Raw genomic sequence first — 20,364 nt, forward strand, 5'->3', positions numbered from 1 at the left:
AGTATAAAGAGTATAGTATGAATATATATAGTATCAGATCCCTGTGGAAAGATTACAGACAGATACAGTACAGACATAGAATACAGAGCACAGTAACATTGCTAGATATAGATAGAGTGCAACCACATATCTCAGATAGTGTGTGGGTACTATCGACCGTGCTTGGAGAGTATGCAGCTCCCCAGTTCGCTGGGTGGAGAGGGCCGGTTTGACAAGGTAGCAGCCAGTCCCAAGCTTAGGAGTGTATGCAGTATGGCCGGGCTGGAGTAGTGTAGAGTATAGTGACTTACCTGGAGGGTTGACCAGGTTAATTCTCGCCTATAGGCCGCACAACCCTATCATGAGGGGTTAAATCATGGCATACAGAGTCTGAGGGAAAGAGTACAGTTATGTATATGTATACAGTGTTACAATTTTGTTGTATGTAGTATATTATACCAGCATGAATGGTAGAAAGCTCAAATGATACAAATGTTTTAAGCTATTATACATATGTTTTATAGATTTTCCAGATCATGCAATTTTTAAATACTATTACTATAATTTTATGACTCGGTCGCCACACACTAGTAATAGCATATTTCCACTTACTGAGCATCGACTCATCCCATTACTTTAACATTTTATAGGTGAGCCAGCTAGGCGAGCAAGTCAGGCTCGCAGATAGGGGATTTACTTGATCACTTTGGTTATAGGGTAAGTTTTTGTGTAGGGTTTTGTATTTTTGAGGTAGTTGACACTAGAGAGAGTAATGTATTATGTAGATATGGTTGAGAATACTGAATTCTGGTATTGTGTATATATATATATATATATATATATATATATATATGCATATATGGTTATGTGATTTATGTTTCCCACTGCATAGAGGTGCCCATTATTTTCAGATATTGGAGTAATTTTTTATTATTATAAAAAAAATGAAACAATGAGAATTTTAAGGACGTTACATAGGTAGTGAAGAAGAAATGAATGAAGATGAACTAGCCTTCATATCTAAGAAACTTACAAAAATCTTTAGAAGGAAGAACAAATTTAAAAGAAGAAATCAAGAATCCGAATAAGAAGAAGAAGATGTTAGCAAGAAATCAAAGAATAAAATTCCTACATGCTATAATTGCAACAAAGCTGGACATTTAAAACCAGAATGTCCACTACTTAAGAAAGAGTCTAAGAATTGGGACAATGAGGAAAGCTCCTTATCCTTAAATAATTCTTGTAGTGATTCTTCAAATGAATCCAATGATGAGTGTATGCCATCTTGTGATGAATTACAAAATTATCTATTCAAAGTACATAATATGCTAATCAAAGTAACCAAACAAAACACGTCATTGAAAGACAAGAATGAAGGATTGATGAAAAAGTTAGAAGTAATTAAGATTGCTGAAAATGATAAAGATTCAAAACTCAAGAAAATAGAAAATAAGTATAAAGCTACAATAAAAGAATTAAAATCTAAAAATCTTGCTGAAAAAGAAAAAGACTTGAAAATCAAAGAATTAGAAAACAAGAATGAAAAAAAATGATAGAAGACCTTCAATCCCTATCCTCTATGGAATATGAGAAATATATATATATATATATATATATATATATTTGAATTAGAAGATAAAATCAAAAAATTATCTCAAGAATTAGAGAAATCACAAAAGAAGGTTGATGACAAGAAAGATATAGAGATAAATGATCTCAAAAATAAAATTGAAAATAAAGAAAAGATCATTTATAACTTCACTAAAGGCAAACGTTGACAAAATGATAGGCTCACAAAGGATGACCTTAAACAAAGAAGGTATTGGATTTAATGGGGCTGAAAATAAAAAGAAAAAGAATCTTTACATGAGTTATTTTTCGAAAGCCTCCAAATATTATGCAAGCACATCCTTTAATACCTACATGAACACTATATGCTATCAATGTAAGAAAAAAGGACATATAAAATTTCAATGTCCATTTAAGAGAAAGGGTGTGAAAACTAAAAAAATATGGAGAGTAAAAGAAACATCCCTTGTGAAACCTACTAGACCCAAGAAAGTATGGGTACCAAGATGAAAGAGTAGTTCATAAACAAAAAACTCCATGGATTAAGTCATTCCCCTTTAAAAATTGAGAAAGTAACTTAATTCATGATCAACGAACAAGTTGAAATAGAAAAACTTAAAGACGAGTTTAAGAGCTTATTATAACAAATTCAAAATGACATTGTTGGCAAAAATCGTAGGATGATTTTTACAAGGCTTAACTTAAGAAAATATTATTGAGCTTATTACATAAGTACCTTAGTTTTCAATATGCTATATGCTACATGTGTATGACTTGACTTGATTTGACTTATATTGAAAATTTATGGCTCACTATGTTGAAAATTTGAGCATGAGATTATTGAGCATAAGCATGAATTTTGATATGAGATTAATTCTTGACCATGCATGCTATTGATGAATCACATGAATAAACTTACTGCTCTTTATATTGATATCTATGAGTTATGAAAGATACAATAGTTATATTGGTATCCATGAGCTATGCATGATGTGATAATGACTTTGGTATCTCTAAAGTACTTTGGTATCCACGAATATTTTAATTGATATCAAAATTTAAAAGCTCACTTGGTATCACAATCAAATAGTTCCATTTGTCTTTTGAGCATGACAAAGTATGATTATATCTATAAGCATTGTATGACATTGATGATATTAGCATGATATTGATATTTGATACATGATGTGAATCAATGTTTTGAAACATGGGATGATAAAAGCATAATTGGTAACAAAACTGAATGTGTTGAATTCATGGGGAGTGTTATGACTTATTGCTTATATTATGATCGTTTCCTCATTAATCGATGGATATCATGAATTCAATTTAAAATTGGTATCATAAAAATCAACAATTGGGAATTATATTCTATTTTCAATTGGTATCTTGAATAATGTCAAAGGGGGAAAAAGCTGTTGGTAAAGATATGACTATTAAAACACACTACACATGTTATATTGAAAAATAATAAATTAAGTGTGTACATATGTTTGATATGCGTGTTTGATGATAAGCTTAGCATATGATTTTATTTGAACTTAATTATTTCTTTTCTCTTTTTTATCGATGTCAAAAGGGGGAGAAGTTTTAAGCAAAAATTGAGTGTGGTATTACAAAAATTGAGCATGAACATGATATATATCAAAAGGAGGAGAAGTATTTAATACTCTTTGATAAGCATGATTGTAAAATGAAGTGATGAGCATGATTGTAAAAGAATTTTAGAAATTAATATTGATCTTGCAAATATTGTTAAGATGATGCTTATTGAAAGGGGGAGTCTTTTTTAAGGTTTACTGAAATTTTTGCTTTTTGTTTGTCATCATAAAAAATGGGGAGATTGTTGGCCTTACAGGGCTTAACATCTTGTTTTGATGCTAACAAACAAGTAGAACTTAACATACTTTGCTTAAGTGATGCATTTTCAGAACTAAATGATTGGATTAAAGTTTGAAGATCATGAGAGTATGAGGATTAAAGAGAACTTAATGAAAGCTCAAAGATCAATGAAGCTTAAATACCTCAAAAGTCATATCTTGAAAGTTCATAAGGATCAAGGAACATGAAAGCCTTACATAAATGCAAGTGATCGTTAATGAAAGCTCAAAAAAATCTGAAAGATCAGAGATCGATAACAAAGAGAACTCAAAGCAAAGAAGTGTCAAATCAGTTTTTGGAACAAGCTTTGTAAGTACTTCAAATATGATTCAAGTATGTTTTTTTCATTTTGAAGCTCATTAGGCAAAAACATACTTTGAAACTTGAAGTTTTAAAGTCTTGGAACATGTTTTTCAAAGTTAAAGAAGTTAATATTCCAAGAAAAATTAAGCAAAGATGAGAGAGATAAAAAAAAATTGTTTAAGAAGGAAAATCAGGTTGATAGACGACTGTCTATTTATGGACAAACGACAGACATAGTAAAGAACCTCGTTAAAATTCCGGTCTCACTCTCTCTTTCCCTTACTCTTTATTTTCAGTACATATACATATTGCGTAGATGTTTTAAATATCTAAATCATATACACTACGTGAATCAGATATTAAATAAACTTAAGCTTAAATTGTTTTTGGGATTGCAAAAATCGAAAGGGAGTACGTTAGTTCATCAATCTTTTGCGGAAACTATAAAGTAGTACGTTGATTGATTCAACACCCCAAGACTCATTAACTTAAAGTTTATTTAAGGTCTAAGTATTTGGAAAGAGTGATTGGATTTTATATTGCACATCATATTGAAGAAGTAAATCCATCAATACAGGGCTTTATATCAGCAAGCATAAATAATCATTCACTATAGGGCTTGATTCAAATTTATATACTCAGGACTGACAACAAAAGTTGAAAGTTAAATAATATATTGTGGTTGAATGGTTTAAAGTTGAGTGGAATATGTTTATGTTTCAAAGAAGTGCTGAAACTTGCAAACCTTCATCAATTTAATAGTGTTGTAGTTAACTTGTACTTGGAAAATCAATTGATTGTTTGGTTTGGATATTGAGCTTGATTGGTTGGTATATTTGATTAATTGAATACTTGCTTGTTTAAGCAGTAGTGTTGTGGATTAAAAGAACTAAGTTCTTGTGTGATTGAAAAATCAAACAAACAAGTCAAGAATTGGTTAAAAGAAATAAAAAGAAAATTTCAAAAGGAATTAAAAGAGATTTTTAAAATCCAATTCACCCCCCCCCCTCTCGGGACTACTCCTTGCTTTTCACCATCTTATGAGGGAAGGTTATTTACGAACGCTCCGGTGTTTTGTGGTGAAAATTTTGCTGTATGGAAATTTAGAATGGTCATATTTGTTAAAGCCTTAAATTGGAGGTTCTGGAAAGTTATTGATAGGGAAATATTGTCCTTGTTAAAAGCATTGATTGTGTTGATGTTCCTAAATCTGAATTTGAGCTGAATGATAATGATAGGAACTTAATGCAAGTAAATTTTGATGCCATGAACACCTTACTGCATGCTTTAGATTCTAATATTCTCTGTCAGGTTATGGCATGTAATAGTGCTAAGGAGATATGGGAGGAACTTGAAAGGAGATATGAAGAAACTATGTAGGAAAAGGTGATCACTAATTATGACTTATGCTCTGCAGATCTTGAAGGAGGTAAATAGTGCTTCATAGCTCTAACTGACAATGACGTAAACTCGTCTTCTCCTACGTTATTAGATAACCTTGGTAATGATTCATGTGATGATTTGAATGATGCATCTAATACTGAATCATGTGATAGTTCTGATAGTGAGAGCATGCCTACTTATGAAGAATTACAAATTGAATATGTTAGAATTCATAAGTCACTTTTTAAAGCTAGTAAAATATATAATGCTTTGAAAAACAAGTTTGAGGCATGTGTGAAAGAATGTGAATCAAAAGTTCTTATTAAAAGGGAAAATGACTTAAAAATAAAATAGTTAGTAAACAAGAATGAAAAGTTAGAAAAAGAATTGAATGCAGTAAGATCTCAAACATCAAGTGATAATAATAAAGATTATCTTATTGCAGAAATTGAATGTAAAGCAAACAATATGTCTAAAGAGTTTGTTAAACTACAAGATGTTTGCAAAGGTCTTAAGAACTTAAAAATGCAAGATCTGGAAAAGAAAGTAGATGACCAAGCTAAGATCATCTACACCTTCACTAGAGGCAAGGACAACTTTAATAAGTTAGGTTCACAGAAGATGACCTTAGATAAAGAAGGTATTGAATATAATGGAGTTAGAAATAGAAAGAAGAAAAATCTGTACATGGGGTACTTTGTGAGAGAGTCTAATCATTATGCTTGTACATCCTCCAGTCCTTATACCCATACCTATTGTGCTTTATGTAAAAAGAAGGGACACACCAAGTTTGATTGTCCATTCAAAAGAAAAGGGGTAAAAATGAAACAAGTGTGGAGAGTGAAAGAAAAATCCGAATCTACCTCTCCTTAACCTAATTCATCTCTCTTTGTCCCTAAAAATGTTCCAAGTATTAATAGATTAGAATAAAGGGACTCCATAATCCTTAGGTATAGTATCTGAATCACAGAAGGACACTTTATATGAGAATAGGTCAAAAAGAGAAAAGTTTGACAAGGCTTGGTTAGCTGAACTTTTTCAGCTAAAACCTTTCGGGCGACCGCACTTAAGATTTGACTAGCATGTTGACCATATTCGGGTGGCTGAACATTTCAGTTCAAAACCTGTTCAGGCAACCGAACATGGTTCGGGTAAGCGAACTAATATTCGGGCAATTGAATCTTGGTTTAGCCAACCAAACCAAAATAAACTATTTTGGTTCTGGCTACCGAGCATTTGAACACGTGAAACTCTTGAGATTCAGCCAACCAACCTTGTATTCACTCAACCAAACAGACTCAAAGCCTTGGGCAATTATTATGGTTTAGGCAACCGAAGGCTTGTTTAGGCGACCAAACCGCGGCCTATATATATTTTTACCTGCGTGAACAACCTAATTTTTTCTTTGTTCTTGAGAGCTGCTGGGGAATTTCTCTCTTCCAGCCTTCCTATTTTCATTCCTAGCCCAGTATTTCTTAGAAAAACCTTCTCCTAATCATGTCCATGAATCAAAGGAGTGTGGATTCAGGCATTGATCTTGAGCAATAGTTTCTTACGCCTGAAAGAAGGATCAAGTATAAGAAGGTCTTATGGCTCAAGGAGCCCATACTAGGTAAGGTTCTAGACATTCAGTTTATGCAGACCTACTTCGATAATGTGCTATAAATGTTCAGATACTAGGGGTGGTATGAATTTATTAGCTTCCAGCCTAGGGGGATCTACCACATCCTTGTCAGGGTGTACTATGCCAATATTGGGTAGCACGACCAGAGATGCTACTCCCAAGTGTTTGAGATAGATATTTGGTTGGATGATGCATATCTGGCTGAGACGTTTAATATCCAGAGAGGTGATTTCGACTGTGTTGACTCCACCTTGATTTGGATCAACAAGCAGGATTTCACAGTGAGTACTTTCATGAATTTGGTTATGTCTCATTCTGTTGTTGATCTCGGTCACACACCCAGCTATAGGTCATTGACTTTGGAGGCGAAAGTGGTACACCACCTAATATCTTATAATATTTTTCCAAAGTCTGGGTCTAGGGATTATGTATCGTACCTAGACTGCTTCATGATGTGGTGTTTGTTCACGAGGAAGAATCTGGACCTCCCTAAACTGATCTTGAGATGCATATTTGTAAAAATAGTAGGGAAGAGGATTATACTGCCATACGGGGGCATCCTATCTAGGATGTTGGTTAGAGAGAGAGTCACGAGGACTCCATACGCAGTTCTAAAGAAGATCAAGAGCACAGACACCTTCACCTCCACTACCCTAAAGCTGATGGGGTACGAGCTTGCTGGCAATATGTGGTTGCCTACCTTACCTGAGAGAGGACCAGTGCCTAAGGAGGTTCCACAGGAGCAGCCCCATATGTCGTCGAATGCCGAGATCATGGCAGCCATTACTGGTCTCACTGCATCTATTGAGGAGCCTAAGACCTCCATCCAGGGTGAGATCAGGGAGCAGGCTTCCTTCTCTCAGGCTAGGCACGAAGCGTTCTACGCCGAGTTCACTGAGTTCTAGTCTGATGTGAGGGCGAACTTCCACATACTCGTTGAGCAGCTGAGGGAGATGAATGATAAGGACATTGGCAAGGATCAGATGGAGGTGAGCAGAGATGAGGATGATGAGCATGATGATGGGGAGACATAGAGGTGGACCTTTGAGATCAGTTTTTTTTTTTTCTTTTATCCTAACCTTTACATACATACGTTTACATTTGGGGTCTGTAATAACTTAACAGATTTTTTTTTTTTTTTTTTATTTTGCTTTTCGGCTATACACTCTCACCACACACACATAGAGATACTATCATGTGGTGATTGAATTTTTCTTATATATATATATATATGATGGTTTGATGGCTTGCATGCTTTTATTTATATATATGTTTGCCTAATTGATGCCTCCTGCATGGTGGATGCAGTTGATGTGTATTGCCTGCTGGTAAAATTGATAGGTTCTTGCATGCTCAAAACTAGATAACATACTGTATGCTTGAATCTCTTTATGCAAGTTAATATGAGAAATGTCCTATTTACAGATGGCATGCTGCTAGATTTTTGTTTGACATTCTCCCAAAATACTTAAACGTTTTCTAAAATGAATGTGCTTGTAAAATGTGTTCTTTTTGGATTTCAAATTTATTGCACTTAGCTCAACTTAAATTGAATCATCTGAACCTTGTGCATATATTTAATTGCTTTGTAATTGGCAGGTGTTTATGGGAAAAGTTGTATTTTTAAATAGAGAGCTTCCAAAATTTTTCCAAAATCACTACACACACATTCTACAGTCTTATAAATCTGAATATTTTAAACTTAGGTTGTGATTTTAGAACATTATTTTTCGTGCATCATGAATATTTTTCTAATATGATCTGTTCTAATTTTCCTCAATCACTTTGCTAGACTTAAATTCAACATCTTTTGCCAAACTGTATCCCCAAAACAATAATATATCAAATTTATAAAGGAGGTTTCTTTTGAAGTCAAAATTGAAAGAAATGAACTTAAATGGGATCTTTTGCTATGTGCTCATAAATGTCTAAAACATTTGTGTCTTTTGCTCAATTTATAAAATTTAAGAGAATGCACAATCTAAGGTAGAGCCACCTCACTTGGAAATATATGACTCTCGAATGTTAAATGTATCTCACTTCATGCATAACTAAATATTATATCTTGTGGGAATACATAAATCTCTAACAATTGGTATCGACAATTGGTATCCTTCAGTCATTTTGTGTTGTATGATCATATTATCTTCTTGACTTGATGATTTGAGTGGATCAATACTGAACTATTTGAGTTGTTGGATGTAAATTGTTGAATATTATTTTATTGAACTAAAACAGGTTACTTAGGTACAGATTTATTTTGGGAAATGCTCTATTTTCAAATGGCATGCTGCCAAATTTTTCAGAAATACTCCCAAATTATTTCTTGTATCCAAATGGTTGTTACTCATTGTTTGCCCAAAATTACTTATAATTCTTTATTCTTAACCCTTTTTGCTGTTGCCAAAGGGGGGAGAAGAGACAAAATTGGGTACATGAGTACATTGGATGCATTAGGTACATTAGTTAATTCAATTGAGCTTTAATTCTCTTTGTGCATATACTCAAGCGGAGTCTTTCTTAGCTATACCCACTTTTCCATAAAAAAATTGTCATCATTAAAAATGGGGAGATTGTTGACCTAGTTGGTCATATCCCGTTTTGATAATGACAAATACACTTAGTACTAATGTTTGCACAGAGGCTTGTATGCAGTTTCACTCTACACATGGAATTGAAAAGAATGCTATATCATGATGGCGCAAGGTGATATTACAGAAGACTGAAGAATATTGTATCTTATTAGTAATTATGTTTTAATATTCTTCATTCTGGGTTGTAATTAATTATGGACTGTAACATTATATGGCCTGCAATAATTTGCATCATGCATGGTAGGACAATATGCTCAAAATGGCCTTAGATGGACCTTAGGTTCCCACACTTAGTGCACAAAAGCTCCTTTATAATTATCATGTCATCAGGGGTAAATTTGAATTAAAATATGGACCTTAAGTTAAAATCATAAGGACTTCAGGCGACCAAACTTGGCAAGTCAAATTGCCTCGATCGACCAAACCGTGGACTAGTCAAAAATTTGACCTAGATTCGGGTGACCGAACTAAAATGACTTGAGTGTCCATGGTCGACTGAACTTGTACCTTGTACTTTTCCATCATCCCTGGGCACCCAAACTTACAGTTCATTTTACCCTCGGGTGACCAAACTTGTCAGTTCACTAAGCTGAACTATGGTTCAAACAAACGAACCTCAGACATAATGGAAATTGTCTTTGGTCAACAAACCGAACCTAAATTCAGGCACCCGAACTTCAAAAATCACTTTTTTTGTTGTTTCTGTTCAAGTGACCAAGCCTAGGGACAGGAGCCTGAAACACTCGGGTTGTTTTAATTTTTACCTTAGTTAATTAGGGTAAATCAGGGTTAATTTTCTTAAATAGTTTTAAAACAAATTTAATAATACCCTACATGTCCCCAACGATCATAAATCTTGCCTTCTTTATACATATGGGTTCATTTGCAAAAATTAAGAGAGACTAGCATATTTGATCAGCTAAAAATCCTATGTTTTTCAAAGATCATATATTTCTCATACTAAGCCCACACACTCACTTTGTGTTATTCCTTTGATAAATCCAACTTCGTAAGAGTGTTATTAAGTGATTCTTATTGCTAAAACTCTCCTTGGTTTGGATTGATTGTTTGTTTTATTGAGAGTTCTTAGCTAGGATTTTCTCCCCGATTTAATCAATAAATCTTTGTGTGGGAAAAATCTTCATAACTAGTGAATCTTTGCATCTTGGTTGCAAGACTCATCAAGCTTGTGATTTTTGAGTTGCAAAAATATTTTTCACAGGCTTATATATTTTCAAATATCTCTTGAGCTATTATTTTTTAGAAAAACTTATTTGAGATATTTTGAATATTCTAGTTGAAATACTTTGAAACTTGTGCTGATTGATTTACATTGATACATTGTTTCAAAGACTGCTTGAAAATACACTCTAGAACTTGATTACATATTATCTTCTGATTGAGTGTCAAGCACACATTATTAACACTGAGCATATTTACTATTATTTGCGCTTGCATTATTATCTGGACTATATTGTGGTGCATATGTGCTTATTGAGAAGCATATTTCTGTGTACGCAAAATTTATATTGAATATTTGTTGTATTCTAGGCATGGCCCTGAAGAGGGGGACTAGCCCTGTTGAATAGTTCTGGATTGGCTTAGACCCGGTTAAGAAAGTTAGGTGTATCATCCTGGTAAGGTGTAGTTGTAGGTTGAGGTCAACCCCATTAATTGACCTGGTTGTATTAGGTGTCGCTCCACCCGTGAAGTGTGCTTATAGTGGAATCCTTGTGCTGGTGAGGCATGGAAGGGGCGTAGGCACTTTGGCCGAACTTCGATAATATATTGTGTGTGCAATTTACATTTTTGCAATTTATTTACTACACGTGTATGTTTTATTGTGACTGATTGGATTTATAATTGCATAGACAGACCCTAGGTTTCGTAATACTGTCATTAGTCTGGTTGACCTAGGAAAGAATTTTCAAATATCCAATTCACCCCCCTCTTATGATTGTTCTAAAGCTAACAATCATAAATAATTAAATTCACAGGGAAAGACATAAATTGCTGAAAATATGGTCTGAGCTTCCCTAGGGTTTTATTTCACTTAAACTATTTATTTTATAGAAAATAGAAGATTTCAAAACAAATACGTAAATTTTCCCCAAAACATGTAACAGTCAAAACCATCCTTTTCATATACCTGCTTCGTTCAGAAAATCATATATTGTAATTTAATCGGTCCATATTTCAAAATTAACTGACATAATATAATCGCTTTACCTGGCTTACTGGAAACCCTAAATTCACGCCCTGCGGTGCTCGAAGATCAAAACCCTAAAATTACATTTTCCCCAAATTAATCAACTTAACTCACAATATATTTTCCATTTAGCATTTCCTAGGCCTCACATACTCCAAACCAACAATAAAACCCTAAAATACCCTACTTACCATGGTTTTGGAGTGGTGCCTAGAAAGCCCAAATCAAAAATCTACTCCACTAGACTTATAAAGAATCGCCCCTAGATGTTTGTGGCGACTTCCGATCATCGATTCGGTCGAAAAATGGAGAGAAACCGAAGAGAGAAGGGAGTGGGGAGCGTGTTAGAGAGAGAGAGAGAGAGAGAGAGAGAGAGAGAGAGAGAAACTAATTTCGTAATGAAGAAGCAAACAAAAAATGTATTTATAAGTCATCAACCCTGCACAATTCGTTGATGAAATGGGACCTTCGTCAACGAACTGTAGAAGGACATTTGTCAACGAAAAAGGGGTTTGTCGACGGACCATATGCCTGAAATTTCCTCTTGGTATCTCTTCGTTGACGACGCCTGAACTTCGTCGACGAATTGTAGAAGGTTCTTCGTCAAAAAAAAAAAACGAGGGATTCGTCGATGAACTCTTGCTTGCCTTTTTAAAATTTCCCCTTTTTCCTTTTCTTATTTATTTCCTTATTTCTCGGGTTCGGGTTTCTACAAAAGTAATAATTTCTAAAGCTCCCCTAAGATGTAATGTAATGAAATATACATGGAATTAGAAGAAAAAATCATGAACATCTAACAATCTAGTTCCTTTAAGAAGTGAGAAATAAGTTTCATAAATATATGCATAAGAATTCCAATAATTAAAGAGATAAAAAATGAACACAACTCTATGAACAAAAAAATAAAAATAAAGATAGAGATCGAGATCTTGGTTATTATCTACCATGTATTGAAAGAAAAATTTGTCTATAAAAAAAAAATTAAATTAAGAGTCAAAAAATTATAAAATCAAAATTAGACTAAAATGAACCTTACAGTGTACTATATCTATAAACTCAAAAGATGCTATTGGTTTGGGAGTAGAGTCTAGAGGGGGGTGAATGGACTCTTTTGCATATTTTCGCTTGTCTCTACAAAATATAAATCTTGACAAGATACAAGCAATTATGTCACAATATATAAAATATAAATCGTGCACAAGACATAAAATAAAGAGTATAGGGAAGAGAAGCTTAACCCCAATGTTTTAATGTGGTTCGGCACCTAGCCTACGTTGACACCTTGAGACACACTCAAGAATTCCACAATTCACTATAAACTCCTTCATCGGTGGAGAAGCCTTTACAACCCAGGAAAAAATCTCTTAACGCTCACCAAGAGCCGCAAGGTGCACGAAGATCCTTCACACGGGAACCAATCCATTTCGCTCACTAAGAGCCACAAGGTTCACCATGGCCGAGAGTAAAGTCTAGAGGGGGAGGTGAATGGACTCTTTCGTGTATTTTCGCTTTTCTCTACAAAATATAGATCTTGGAAAGATACAAGCAATTATATCACAATATATAAAATATAAATCATGCACAAGACATAAAATAAAGAGAATAGGAAATAGAAGCTTAACATCGATGTTTTAATGTGGTTCGGCACCCAACCTATGTCCATGCCTTGAGACAAACTTAAGGATTCCACAATCCACTATAAATTCCTTCACCAGAAAAGAAACATTTATAACCCGGGAACAAATCCCTTAACGCTCATCAAGAGCTACAAGGTTCACCAAGAATCTTCGTATGAGAACCAATCCCTTTCGCTCACCAAGAGCCGCAAGGTTCACTAAGAATCCTTACGATTCGGTCCACCAAGAACCTTCAATACAATAAGACAATGAAAAATGATTTAAAAAACAAATGCTCCTTGAAAGAGCTGATAATTGATACAATAAAAACCTCATAGGAATCTCTTCAAGTAATGATTCACAACAAAATTATTAAGCAAAAGAGATGTTGAGCACAAGAATGATGAAAATGAAGTGTGCTTGTGAATGATATGTAATAACTAAAATCAATGTGTAAAACAAGTCTTTGGACTTGTATTTATAGGCAAAATGGGTTACTAGTCATTTTATGGTTGTTGGGCTAGTAAAATAATTATTTACTTTGAAAAATAGTAGTTTATAGTCATTGGGGAGTGAATCTCAACAGAAATCATCAACTATTTAACCCAATTCGTCGACTAATTATCCCACTTAGTCGACTGTTTCGGCTAGGCTAAATTCTTCCTGAAATCATCGACGAATTACCCTAAATCAGAAAAAGTCATCAACATAAAAATTGTGGGATTTTTCCTTAGCTTTTCATAGATATCAAGATTGTCCTTTTTGGATTTTTCTAGAAAAAGGTATGCCCCAAATACTGAAGGGTGTTTATGAAATTTGATAGGTGCATAACTGAGATTTTAAACCCAACCAGGACCAAGTTTGTAAAAGATTATAACACTGATATGATTTAAAACTTGTCCATATTAAAATATACTTGATTTTCTTGAATCTGTAAGTACATAAAAATAGTTTTGACTCAAGAAGGACAAAGTATTTTAAAGTTTACAATACTAAGACCACTTAACACTTGTCCCATTTTAATCAAAGTTGAGTATATGATATTTTCATATGAGTCATGATTTTGCCTTTGAAAAATATTAAGTATGAAACAATGAAAACTTATTTTTCATTTAAGTGATATCCTATATACTCTTATGTCCTAGTATGCATATGCCATTTGCTCAACTCTTGCTCAGTAAGCATGCGTGAAACAAGAATGCAAGAGTTACAACAAATATTACCTCAAACACTCCACATTACATATTATTCTATGTTAGCTTTCTTGGATGTGCTTGAGTTCTTCCAAGTGAGTGTGCTTTTGATCTTTCGTACTCGAATGTCCACTCAATCCGATCTTTACATTTGATCTAGTATCTTCATGTGTTTGTCACTTGTACTTGTACTGACTTGATTTTCAAAGATAGAATACACTTGGAACAACATATAAGTTAATATCATCAAAACACATTAAATATAATTATATGGCAACTAAAACTAACAATCTCCCAATTTTTGATGATGTCTAACCTATTAAGATTTTACTTGCTCTTTACATTTGAGTTTGTACTTATCATGGCTTGATATGCAAAGATTAGTTTACCTAAAACCACTAGTGTTTTGTTATCATCAAAACATGACAATTAAGATCATGTAGCCACCAAGGCTAATAATCTCCCCCTTTTTTTAATGATGACAAACCATTGGTGTTCTTTCAGGGTATTATTGAAAGCTCCCCCTTAATTTATGCATATGGTTTGAATAAGATATAAATTTTGCCCCCCACCCGCCTTACTATATGCTTGCATATAAGGCACAATTAAATCATTCAACTAGATATTTCATATCTATTGGAGCTATAGCATGCAATACGTTATTAGAAAGTTCATTTAAGATAAAACAATAAGCAAATTGAACTTTCATCAGAGTTGTACTTAATACACCAATCTATAATACACTTCTCTTCACCCCTATATACCAAATACCACATAACTTCTCCCCCTTTGATCATCATCAAAAAGAGAGGTGCTAATCATTTAGCTTGTTAAAACCAGTTTCCATGTTGGTGAGGTGAGTATGTGCCGAACCAAAATGTCAACCTACTTTGGTTGATTTCTTTCAACGGTTTTCTCACAAACCGTTGACGATTTGATGCAGAACCAAACCATTTGTTTTACTAGATTGGTTTCCTTACTCATGAATAATAAATGATAATTTTTCCCAAAGCTCTAATTGTTTCATTAAACACTAAGAGCTTATAAGTGGAGTAAGGATAAATACTCTTATATAATGAATAGTTAACGGTGAATAAATAAGTGTACTTAAAAGAAATTTTTCTTCTTTTTGAATGAACTATAAGTTGGTGGATGCTTGAAAATTAATTACATTACACAACATATTGATGCCCATGGTTGAGTGTGGGTTTCTTAGGTAAAAATGAATTTTCATTTGGAAAACCCATTATTGTTTTGAGGTATTGATAAGATGAATTCCTAGTTAATTCAATTGTGAGACAAAAATAATTTCTTTTCATCCTATTAACTTTTTAATATATATGTATTTTCATTTTTGATTCTCAAAGCAGTCATTTCATTTTACTAAAGTTAATTCTAGATTAGAGGTAGATAGTCCTATGTCAAGATAATGTCTCCTTGAATTACTTTGGTGTTGCTTTTAGATTAGCATCCAAATAATGAATCATACATTCCTTGGTAGGGGATGCTCATTTGGTTGAGTGAGCTCGAGAGCTATTTTTTCAATCCACTACTTGATTCCAAAGTAATTATAAGTGGACATTTTCAAAATAAGCATAATATTTTTCATACTTGTGATTTAAGCATGATAAGTATGTCCTTACTACTAGGTAATTAGCATTTAGGAACATACTAGGCTTTATTTAAGAATGCTCTTGGAGATGGGAGATATATTCTCCTGATCAGCCACTATAGGAAGGTACCCAAGAATATGCTCACAATTTTGAGCAAGAATATTATATTACAAATGACCGATTCCTTTACCAAATTGATCCTAATTTGGTAAATCTTTGCTTATGGAAGAGAATCATTTTTGTATTAATTTTCTTGTCGGTCAACAATAGAGAGAATACTCTATCTTGAGTCACTATAGATGAAGCCAAGAATTCCTAGTAGATGCCTCTAATTGATTATGATGGGATATCTTTTGGTTAGCATTAATAGATTGTTGCTAGAAAGTTTTCACTAATAGGATTTTGCTACAATATTATTTGTGATGACTTGAATTTTCATTATGAATGCCCTTGAATTTGGATCAAGCATTCAATGTCAATGCTCCAAGATGAGTTTAGGATTGGATGGTACGCAGTACCTATAATGACATGAAATACTCTCCTAAAAACTCAATCCTATGCAAGGGATATGTCATGCTATATTTTAGATATTCTTTCTGTGTATTCAAAGTTAAAGCATACATCCTCAAAACCAAATTATGTAACCAAGGAATACATATCTTGTCCATAAGAGATGGGTTTACTTACTAAAGCATGCTTCTGAGCCTTTATTCAAAGCCTTAGTTCTTCATATCAAAAATACAAAATTTCTATTTTAACCCAAAAATAGGCTAGTTGAGTCTCTTTACCTTGTACATTTTGAAGGAATGATATCTTATGAAGACTAACGTCTCACGAAAGCAAATATTATTTCATTCCTTTCTGGTCCTAAAGAACAAGCCCGAGTATAAAGCTTGTGAGCGTGTGCATGCTAATTTATCCCATAACCTATAGCCAATATTTTAAACATAAACTAACCAATCAACAATGATATATATAGTTAATATATCATGTTGGATTTATCATTTGAACTCATCATATTGGCTTAATTTTCTATGGTCCCCAACGTAGTAATCAAGCATTTATTATGCATAAACTGAGATTTTATAATCTAAGAACTATTGAGGTAAGTGTCTATAATTTTTGCATTATATAGATTCACTTAGTCATCACTATCCCTTTTTACCTAGGTGTGGTTAAATCTACCTAATTCCTATTGACTAATCCTAGGTTCTATGGAAGCAAATTCTAAAAATCATGTAATTTTTTTTGGTACCCATTCTTCCTTGGGTTCTAAGGGGTTGATATTCTTAACTACCCATTATAGCTTCCTTTCTTTGCCTCTAGCACTTCTATAAGAACAAGAATAGTGAATGTGCCCTTTTCTTTAACACTACAAGTAAGTTTTGTTTGCATGTAAAAATTGTCTTGTTAATCCTATTTTTACTTGGTGAGGCATTATTATAGGATTTAAAGGAGGAACCATAAATTAAATTCTTTTTGTAAGATCTATTTCTTTGGGTTCCTAAGGACTTATTGATGTTTTCTCTCCCATTGGTGATTTTACAAATAATCTTATTGTCATAATCAATCTTCTTTTTCAATTGTATATTTTCATTTAAAATATTTTCAATTTGATTTTTCAAATTTCTTATTTGAAAATTTTCATGATCCTTTTGAGATGTAATTATGAACTCCTCATTTTTATTTTTAAGAAAATAATTTTCATCTTTCAAAGAGAATTAATTTTGTTTAAATAAAGCAAGCTCTTTCTTAATATTTTTGTTCTTTCTTTTTACTAAAACTAATTCATCAAATAATTTAGCACAATTATTCACTAATTCATCATACAAAGGAGTATAATCATTGTCATTAGAATTTACCTCTCCTTGCTAGTTAGCTATGAGACAAGAATGTTTCGCTTCATCCTCTACTTCATAGTCAGTGGAAAGTCCATCAAGTTTGTCCTAAGTTGTTACATCAACATCACCGCTCTTAACTTTGCATGTGTCTTTGAGCTTGTCCTAAATTTCTTTTGCGGTTTCATATCCGCAAATGCGATTGTACTCTTCATTGCTCAAGCTACAATAGAGAAAATATTTTCTTTTGAAGTTAAGTTGTACTAACCTCTTTTTCGTGGTTGACATCTCTTCTATTGTTTTCGGTTATTCTTTATCATTGTTGAAGATGAAGTCTCCCTTTTTGATGACTTGCCACATCTTCAGATCATGTGATTGAATGAAGATGATCATTCAATTATTCCATGTTGGATAGTTGGAGTCATTGAACAATGGTGGTCTGGTCACGGATTGTCCTTGGAAAGAAGTGCCCATAAAATACGCCATTTGATCTTTCTGCTCTAGATTTTACTCCAAAAAATTAAGCGCCTCGCTTTGATACCACTTGTTGGCCCGAGAGTAGAGTCTAAAGTGGGGGTGAATGGACTCTTTCACGTATTTTCACTTTTCTATACAAAATATAAGTCTTGGCATGATACAAGCAATTATATCACAATATATAAAACATAAATCATGCACAAGATATAAAATGAAGAGTATAGGGAAGAGAAGCTTAACACCAATGTTTTAACGTGGTTCGACACCCAACCTACGTCCATGCCTTAAGACACACTCAAGGATTCCATAATCCACTATAAACTCCTTCACCGGTGGAGAAACCTTTACAACCCAAGAACGAATCCCTTAACACTCACCAAAAGCTGCAAGGTTCACCAAGAACCTTCACATGGGAACCAATCCCTTTCGCTCACCAAGAGCCATAAAATTCAGTAAGAATCCTTGCAATTCTATTCACTAGGAACCCTTAATACAACAAGATGATGAAAAATGATTTACAAAACAAATGCTTCTTGAATGAATTGATAATTGATACAATCAAAACCTCACACAAATCTCTCCAAGTAATGATTCAAAACAAGATTAATAAGCAAGAGAGATGTTAAGTACAAGAATGATGAACTAAAATGAAGTGTGCTATTGAATGATGTGTAATAAATAAAATCAATGTGTAAAACAAGTCTTTGAACCTGTATTTATAGGAAAAATGGGTTACTAGCTATTTTATGACCGTTAGGCTTGTAAAATAATTGTGTACTTTGAAAACTAGTCGTTTATAGTCGTTTTGGACTGAATGCTGACACAAATCGTCGACTATTTGACCCAATTCGTCGACTAATTACCCCCAATTAGTTAATTGTTTCAGCTCGGTTACATTTTTCTTGAAATCGTCTATGAATTACCCTAAATCGTCAACTAATTATCTAAATCGGAAAGAGTCATTAATATGAAAGTTGTGAGATTTTTTTCTTAGCTTTCCATCGATGCCAAGATTGCCCTTTGTGGACTTTTCTAGTAAAAGTCATGTCCCAAATACTGAAGGGTCTTTAGGAAATTTGATAGGTATATAACTGAGGTTTTAAACCCAACTAGGACCAAGTTTCTAAAAGATTATAACACTGATATGATTTAAAACTTTTCCTTATGAAAATATACCTGATTTTCTTGAATCTTTAGGTACATAAAAATAGTTTTGACTCAACCAGGACCAAGTATATTAAAGTTCACAATACTAAGACCACTTAACACTTGTCCCATTTTAATCAAAGTTGAGTATATGATATTTTCATATGATTCATGATTTTGCCTTTGAAAATCTAAAGTGTGAAACAATGAAAAACTTATTTTTCATTTAAGTGATATCCTATATACTCTTATGTCCTAGTATGCATACGCAATTTATTCAACTCTTGCTCAATAAACATGCGTAAAACAAAACTACAAGAGTTACAATAAATACTACCTCAAACACTTCCCATTACATATGACTCAATATTGGCTTCCTTGGATGTGCTTAAGTTCTTCCAAGTGAGTGTCCTTTTGATCTTTCGTACTCAAACATCCGCTCAGTCTGATCTTTGCATTTGATCCTGTATCTTTGCATTTGATCCTGACTCTATACTAACTTGATTTGCAAAGATAGAATACACTTGGAACAACAGATAGGTTAATATCATCAAAACACATTAAATATAATTATGTAACCACTAAGGTTAACAGATGTTATAAATCTTCGAAGTACTAAAACACCCAAAACCTTAACCCATATCCAACTTAAACCAATATCAAATAATCCAAAAACATGCACCGAAAGAAAGTTGATTTGTTGTAGTGCTAGAGATTGAGAGACAAAAAGGGGGGGAGAGTTCATGAGAGTAGATTGATGATGAACTTGATTTTCTACTGTTCAAGAGATATTTGATCCTATTAAAGAGATCATCAGTTTAAAAAGAGATCGTTAACACTATTGAAGAAGGGAAAATTTGCAGCAAATATTCAAAGCTAGTTGAAAAGAGAGTGGAATCGTAAGATAGAGAGGGATAAAAATGCACCTTCTCTTTAATA

The sequence above is a fragment of the Malania oleifera genome, chromosome 11 (genome assembly GCF_029873635.1).
Source record: "Malania oleifera isolate guangnan ecotype guangnan chromosome 11, ASM2987363v1, whole genome shotgun sequence".
NCBI lineage: Eukaryota > Viridiplantae > Streptophyta > Magnoliopsida > Santalales > Ximeniaceae > Malania > Malania oleifera.